Here is a 7,674-nt window from a genome sequence, read left to right on the forward strand (position 1 = left end):
ATGTTTCCCTGATAGACATTAATATGATATCACTAGAACTTCCATTTTTCCAGTCTGAATAGACCAATCTCTCAGTCTTACCCCAAAGAAGAGTTGTTCCCATCCCCTGATCCTCCTCTCATTGTAGCCCTTCTTTTTCTGTCTTTCCTGTATATCAATGTCTCTTAGTCGCAAGGTCAAAAATGAAACTCAAAAATCCTCCATAAAGCTTTGCTGAAGCCCGGGGTTGAACCAGGGACCTTTAGATCTTCAGTCTAACGCTCTCCCAGCTGAGCTACTTCAGCCCTTGCTAAGCATGGATTTTCTCACAAACTGATAGAATATATGTCTCTTTCAGCCCCTTATCGTTCACGCTCATTTTGTGGACATTGGACTCTTTTCCTGTTATTAGAGAGAACACTGCAGGCGGAAGAAAACTGTACCTCACTGAAATCAGTGATATCAAGTCTGCAGCAAGTGGATCTGGTAAAAGTCAGCAGACATTAACTTACACATATTTTTTAAACATCACCATCAACATAGACACGACTACCCAAGACATCAGCCAAAGACTTAAAATTAATAGGTTTTAATTTTGTATGGAAACAAACAAACAAACAAACAAACAAACAACAACAACAACAAAACAAAGCAGGAGAACTGCTAGGAAATAAAACATTTTAAATTTGGAGGAAATTTACAAGGAAGACATTAATTTCAATGGTTTGGTATAATGAAGTTTTCCACCAATTTAAAAGAGACTTTAAACATTGATAATGTCCCAGATTTATTTTATTTTATTTTACATTAATTTACTTTATTTATTTTATTTTATTTTATTTTATTTTATTTTATTTATTTTTTCCCCAGCTTCCAGCAGTATACCCTGTTTATTATGGATCTGTGGTCTTTTCAAGTATGGTGTAACAATTTTTGTTCTATGTGTTGAACTAATTGATTTTTGAGGATTTTCCATCAAACAACTAAACTATTTTTTGCCACTGATCCTGAATCATATAACTGTCCCATATTCCTCTAGATATTAATTTGCTAGTTTTGCTATTCATAACATAGTCTACGAACAACATGAATGACACGTGAGAAACAGTAAAAAGAGAAAAAAAAGGGAAAAGATAACAGAGAAAAAGAAAGAGAAATGGAGAGAGAAGAAGAGAGGGAGGGAGAAAAAGAGGAAGAAGGAATGAGAAAGAGAGAGGGAGAGAGGTGGGAAGGGAGAAAGGGAAGGGGAAAAAGCAAAGCATCACTGGTAGATTCACAGTTAGCTTAAAAGGGAGATAATAGGCCTATATTCTGAACTGTCAGGACTGCAGTATTGAATATGTCCTTTTTATGCTTACATTTGTCCTAGATGCCCCTTCAATAATGAAAAAGGAGTAGACTGCATTAGAAGTCCTGGTCAAAGATCATAATATAACTTTTTCTAACAAAACAATTATTTAGTCACTGATTTCATAGCCTGGAGCCCCAGTTGCAAGAAGTTATTGGTTGCAAGTCTTCAAGTATCATTAATGTGAGTGGGAAAGGACCCTCCCCTTCCCTCCCCTGCTGTCTTGGAATGGGCTCTGATTTTAATCAAAGAGACCTTCTAAGGAGGAATTTGTTTCTGGATAGCTTCAGCCTTGGAGAATTTCAACTAAAATCCTGTAAACAAAGACAAGAGTGAGTATTTTGCCAGTAAAGACACTGGTGCCTTCATTTCATCTACCTACATCCTCACTATGCTACGAATTGCATGAAAATCTTAGCTATTACTCCCCCATTGCCTCCTCAGTTTAAATGTTTTGAAAGATACAGTTCATCAACCCAAAAAGCAATCAGCTCAGCAAGCAAAGTGAACGCAACAGAGAAATCTGTACCAGTTGCCATGCAAGGAAGAAACACTGAGACTGATTCATTACAGTCTGCCTTTCTTTTGCTAATCTGCTCAATCAGAAACCAAAACCACATCCTGTTGAAAGTTTAAAGGAGTTCCTGATAAGTTAATAAAAATATGGCAGTAGTTCCTTCTGTCAGCAGATTTAACACTGCGGTTTCACTTTTGCTTCAAGTTCCCTGGGTAAAAAATCACCCCTTCAAATTCTTCTTGTGTTGGAAGCTGTGAGTCTTAAGACATGAAATCACTTACTGCTGGCCTGAAATAGTGTGTATGATTGTTTTCCTTCAGAAAAAGCAAATAAACAAATAGACTAACAAAGCTGGAGGAGGAAAAAAAAAAAAAGAAAAGAAAAAAAAAAAAGGAAGAAGAAAAAAAGCAAACCAGTGAAATTAATTCTACTTTTGTCTATTTAGCATTAATGGCCATCAAAGTTGCAGCCCCGGGTCACCATGCATCATAATGTATCATGACGAAGATAATTTATAACTGGATTTCTTGCACTGGAGGAGATCAAACTCTAGAAAGAAATTTCAGGTTACCAAAGGATATTTACTAAGAGTACTAGAAACAGCAAAAGTCCAAGTGCTTATTTACAAACCTTTTCTTTAGGAGCTAGGCATTTACCTAAGTGTATAACCTCAAAAGAGTCTGCTGAGTTAATGAACTGTGAATAGGTTTTGCTGACAAGCAGGAAGCTTTTCAGATTCAAATTCACTGTGAATAAAACAGTCTGGTCCTGATAAATGGACATTATAAATTAAAGATGTAGTTACTGTGTTGGATCATCAAGCCCATATCCTTCCATCTCAGAAATATACATATGTATATATACATATACATATACAGATGTATGTATGTATTTCCAGAATGTTTTTTTTTAAAGGATTAAAAATGACTATTTTAATTCATGAACTGATTCGTAAGAGTCTCAGCAACTGAAGAACCTGCATCACTGCATCAGTTTAGGGTTTTTCTGTGAGTCAGTGAGAGTAGCAGTGCACTTCCTGTGAGTTACTTACAGTTGTAATACTAAACACAACCCCTGTTCTTAATTTCACTCAACCCTCCTGGACTGCCCAAATAGTACAATTCTCTTAACTGCATTAATCAAATTTCAAATCTTTGAGTCATGTCTTAAGTCTATATTAATAACACAATACTGACAGTAGCTGATTTTATTTCCTTCAATTTCCAGAAAACCAGCGCATAGGATTTTCTTGATGATGTATAATAAATTATTTTTTAAATTATTGTAATGCAATAGGTGATCCCACTGCCAGTGGCACAGTGGTAGGAATGCCGCGTTGCAGCACCAGAGGCCCTGGGTTTGAATCCCCCCTGTGGCGCAAGTGGTAGAAGTGCCGCTCTGCTACACAGAGGCTCGAATCCCAGGGAGTTGGACTCGATGATCTCTAAGGTCCCTTCCAACCCGCATGAGACTATGATACTATGATGATGATGATCTTTGTATGATTTCCTTCTGAAGCTTCATCCTACAGGCATTACCCATTAAGCACACACAATATTTAACTCAATTATGAGGTGCTTCTATACAGGGTTCTGTATGTAGAAGTGTACATACGAATGAGATATCAGAATTCTCATTATAGTGTGTAAATTTCAGCACAACTGATTAACACCACGATGGACTTTTTTTCTCTAAAGCACAAATTGTGCTTTATGATCTCCTATTTACTAATTTGCTAGTGCTATTTGAGATATCCAAGAAATCCACTTATCTGTCGGATATAAATAAGTGTATTATGACACTGGAAGTAGATGGAAGTCAGAAGTTACACTGTATCCTCAGGAATATCAAGCTTTTCTTTTTAACATAAAATATGGTGAATTTCCATCAGAACATGCAGGTAGATATTTACATTTAAACATCTTTAACTGAAGTTGAATTTTGTCTTTCCTCTACAGTAAAAATAATCCTGTCTGAGGATATGTTGTTACATATGCCTCTCAGCAAATGTAATTAAAGTTGTTAAGTTATTTATTAAGGTTATGTGTTTTCTTGCAAGCATGATGGACTATCCCTGTAATCACAGTATCACAGAATCACAGAATGACCCAGGTTGGAAGGGACCTCAAGGATCATGTAGTTCCAACCCCCCTGCCTAGCAGGGCCACCAAACATACACCTTTACTTGATCAGATTGCCCAGGGCCCCGTCCAACCTGGTTTTGAACACCTCTAAGGACGGGGCATCCACTGGGCAGCCTGTTCCAGGACCTAATCACTCTATAATGGTAGTGAGCAAGTGCTTAACAATTATACACTAACTTAAGAAGTCAGGAAAGATTTGTCCATGTCTGTCATGGTTAAGGAGTTGAAAGGGAATTCGCTGCTAGATTCTCTGAAAATGGTGATATGTCGAAGTCAGTGACATTCTCTTATTTGGATTACAGGAGTTTTCTTACATAGACTTTCTAGAGCCTACGTCCTCCAAATTCTCTTTAGTTACCTGTCTGGCAAACATCTGCACCTTTCCCAAAGTTCTTCAAACTGCTTTTATGTTTAAGGTAAGCTTTGTCTCAGAGCCACAAAATAAAAGTATTGTTTTAAATACTATAAAGCATCTGCTTAGACACAGGCCACTTATCATTAAGATTTGGGAACACTCTTCTTGTGTGTATCATCTGAAAACAAAACAAAACAAACAAAGATACAAACAACAACAACAACAAAACAGATTGAAACTGAAAAAAAATAAAACAATACAACAAATTGATCAAACAGCAACAAGAAAAAAGAACAGATGAAAAAGCAAGATGTAGATTTTAGTAACTTAAGCCCTGTTTATCTTCAAGCAGACATAATATGTTATATTACAATCTAGACATTTACATTTGAATCTAACATGAAAACAAAATCAGGTGTACAATGGGATAAATTATGCTCTCACAAATGCAAACACTACTAATAGCAGAAGGGGGCACTAGTAACCAGCTAGTATATCTTTTTAATCTGGTGTATAATATGTATTGAAAATAAACATGCACACACATAGTCTCACTTACAAGCTAGTTGTCCTGACCTTTCTCAAGATGTAGTGGATGTTCTGTGATATGAATTCTGTCTTCTTCAGCCTTTACTTTTCATGACCAGTATTCTTTGCCTGCCCTATTGTTGCATAAAAGATAGCCACTTCAGAAAGCCCAGTAGGGCTGATTGTACCCTATAGCAGTTTCCTTTACGAAAACATGCTTTCAGTGATAAAGAAATAAAGTATTACCTTGGTTATTAAAAAAAGTATTGCCTATTCTCTATTATTTCTTTAAAACAACAACAGCAATTTTTACTTTGCCATGAGAGTGATGAAGCAATGGAACAGGTTTCCCAGAGAAGCTGTGGATAACTCATTCCTGAATGTGTTTGAAGCTGGACTGGATGGGGCCTTGATCTACTGGGTGGCAATTCTGTTTGGAATTAGATGTTTAAGGTTCCTTCCAACCTGAACTATTCTATCATTCTATTATTCAAAGCAAAGACATAACTAAGAAAAGGTCTTAAAGTAAAGGCATGTTTTACACCTTGTTGGAAGAGCACATGAAATGTTCTTGGGAAGAAAGAATTATGTATCTCTCTTGTCAACACTTTTTATTTCCCATGATATTTACACCTTCAACTGTTGTACTGATTACATTCAACAACTTTTAATGAAGATCTTTCTCTCTCTCTCTCTCTCTCTTTTTTTTTTTTTTTTCATAAACTTGAGGATTTTAGGTTGCCTTTCACAACAGGAATGATATTTGGAAAAGAGAACTGTTCAAAACAAGAATTATCAGGGCAACAGTGGTTACATTAACTGATTTAAATGGAAGGACGTGAAATATTTCTTTCAGTCATTATTTCATTTTCTTTGACTCCACTCATCTTTTTCTTCTGTGATTTGTCATCTTTCAAACACAAGAATGGAGAAATGTTCTTAGAATTTCAGTAAGCTGTGTAATCTGAAGAGCTTCTTTGTGCGGTATATCTTCTAGATTTTTCTTTTCTAATTTTAACTGTCTCAGGATTATGTCTCTTCCTTTAAGAAGCAAAGAACTTTCCATGCGTCAGTAGGTCCTACAACCAGAGATGTTTTCTTCTTAATTTCATTAAAATCATTTGCAAGCTTTTTGTTGCAGGTGTTGAAGGCTGCAAAAGTAACCCTACCACACACTTCTAGATGGGTACAAAGCAGACTAATACCAGTTGAGAGCTAAAGCCAAGAGTGATGCTGCTGTCACCTTTGTATTAGCATATTTAAGAAAGTGTAAAAAATGCTTCTTGGCAACTAAGGGAGAGAGAAGTGAGAAAATAGAGAAAAATGACCTTACAAATAACAAGGTCAGTGCAGAAGGAGGATAAGAGTTGCTCTAGGTTTGGAGTTCCCTGCAGCCAAAGAGAGGCCCATGGTGGAGCAGACTATTGGGCAGATCTCCATATGCAGTCACAAAGGAACCCACAGTTTCTTGGATGAAGATACAGCCATGGAGAATAGTCCATGATGGACGGCTGGGGGAGCTGCTGCCTGTAGGGATCAGTTCATGAAGAACTGCACCCCATGGGAGGGACCCAATACTGGAGAACAGGAAAAGCCTGAGAATGAAGAGTGGCAGAAGATTGGAAGAAACAAAGTAAAGAGATAGGGGAGTCAGGTCTGAAGGAGTGAAGTTGAGCCTGGGAAGAAAGAAGGAGAGAGAGGTGTTTTTAATTGTTTTTATTTGTCATGAACTTATTCTGTTTTTAATTGACAATAAATTCAATTAATCTTCAGTCAGTTAAATCTGTTTTGGTCACTGATGAGAAATATCACCGTCCCTACCTTGACCCACAAGCTTGTCCATTTTGTTTTCTCCCCCTGTCCTGCTGAAGAGAAATGAAATAGACGTTTTTCAGTCACCTGGCATCCAATCAAGGCTAGCTCACTACAGAAGGCATCAGATAAGCTAAATTTCTTCTTTTCAAATTTTATCCAGCTCAAATTTTACATTATCCAATCTCAAGCTATTATGCACTTCTATTCAGAAGGCCTACAGAAATCTTTCATCTCCCAAGTGTCCTGAAATGTAATAAGAAAGGAGAGGAAATGGGCTTTAAAAATTTATATTGAGGGGTTATAGTGGATGACATTGCAATTAGAGGTTAAGGAAATGCTAAAGGCATGTTGTCCTTTTAATGGAACTTCCAATTCAGATCCTTTTTCTCCCTGGGTAGAAGCAGGTACACAGGGACTCTGAAATGGATGCATGCAGAACCTGCTAAATGTGTTTCTAATTGTCTGAGTTTAATAATTGATAATATAGACATAGCTTGCAAATTTTTCTTTCACATAAAAGATAATTGTGCCTGAGTATAGCATAGTCTGAAATTAAATGTGTTAAGTGCTCCAGGGACTAGTATGTACGTGCTATGAAAGATCATTTCTCTTGATCAGAGTAAGCCAGAATCTGTAACAACTTTTATTTATTTGGCGTCTAGTGGCATTCAAACAGCTAAGGCAGGGCTGATGACGCTTGATAACAGGTGCTTTCTATTCTCTTCCTTTCCCATAAGGAGTCAGTATGAGCTATTTGCTTTCACTTGTCTCTTTTTTCCTCATTTGGGAGCTCAAAACAAAACCTCTGGCCTTCCTGGTTTCTCCTTCTTGGGCACTCTGTCTTTCTCTTCTGCATTTTTCACTTTCATCCCCTTTCTTATGGTCTTTTGCACTTTAGGGAAGTGAAGATGAAGCAAAAAAAAAAAAAAAAAAACAAAACAAAAACAAACAACTGCTTCAGGTTGCCTCTAATTTCTCCTTCAGTACT

The 7,674-nt window shown here is 36.9% G+C and overlaps 1 non-coding gene across 1 annotated transcript; it reads right to left on the reverse strand.

Moving 5' to 3' along the window:
• Positions 1–211: 211 nt before the first annotated feature.
• Positions 212–284, reverse strand: TRNAF-GAA (transfer RNA phenylalanine (anticodon GAA)). Its single transcript has one exon. It is a non-coding gene; the product is annotated as a tRNA-Phe (tRNA).
• Positions 285–7,674: the final 7,390 nt, after the last annotated feature.

Source organism: Coturnix japonica, chromosome 2, assembly GCF_054131305.1.
Source record: "Coturnix japonica strain WE chromosome 2, WE-NBRP24, whole genome shotgun sequence".
Taxonomy (NCBI): Eukaryota; Metazoa; Chordata; class Aves; order Galliformes; family Phasianidae; genus Coturnix; species Coturnix japonica.